Raw genomic sequence first — 955 nt, forward strand, 5'->3', positions numbered from 1 at the left:
TCGGCCCCTGGTAGTCCGAGGTCGTTCCCGCTGCCCAGATTCATGCGCCAGGACATGCTACAGACAATGCACTTTGATTTATTGCGCTAACTGTAATAGCACCCGAGATATCACCAGATATATATTGGATTTTTCCCTGACCCTTAGTGTCCGGCCCCATGAGACGGTGGTTTTCTCGGCCCCTGGTGGTCCGAGGTCGTTCCCGCTGCCCAGATTCATGCGCCAGGGCCTCCTACAGACAATGCACTTTGATTTATTGCGCTATCTGTAATAGCACACGAGATATCACCAGATATATATTGGATTTTTCCCTGACCCTGAGTGTCCGGACCCATGAGACGGTGGTCTTCTCGGCCCCTGGTGGTCCGAGGTCGTTCCCGCTGCACAGATTCATGCGCAAGAGCCTCCTGTAGATAATTCACTTTGATTTATTGCGCTATCTCTAATAGCACCCGAGATATCACCAGATATATATTTGATTTTTCCCTGATCCTGAGTGTCCGGCCCCATGAGACGGTGGTTTTCTCGGCCCCTGGTGGTCCGAGGTCGTTACCGCTGCACAGATGCATGCACCAGGGCCTCCTGCAGATAAATCACTTTGATTTATGGAGCTATCTGTAATAGAACCCGGGATATCATCAGATACATCATGGATTTTTACATGACCATGGGTGTCCGGCACCATGTGTCGGTCGTTTTCACGGCCCCTGGTGGTCCGAGGTCGTTCCCGCTGCTCAGATTCATGCGCCAGGGCCCACTGCAGATAATTCACTTTGGTTTAGTGCGCTATCTGTAAGAGCACCCGAGATATCACCAGATATATATTGGATTTTTCCCTGACCCTGAGTGTCCGGCCCCATAGGACGGTGGTTTTCTGGGCCCCTGGTGGTCCGAGGTCGCTCCCGCTGCACAGATTCATGCGCCAGGGCCTCCTGCAGATAATTCACTTTGGTTT

Source organism: Nomia melanderi, unplaced genomic scaffold (assembly GCF_051020985.1).
Source record: "Nomia melanderi isolate GNS246 unplaced genomic scaffold, iyNomMela1 scaffold0014, whole genome shotgun sequence".
In the NCBI taxonomy this organism is placed as follows: domain Eukaryota; kingdom Metazoa; phylum Arthropoda; class Insecta; order Hymenoptera; family Halictidae; genus Nomia; species Nomia melanderi.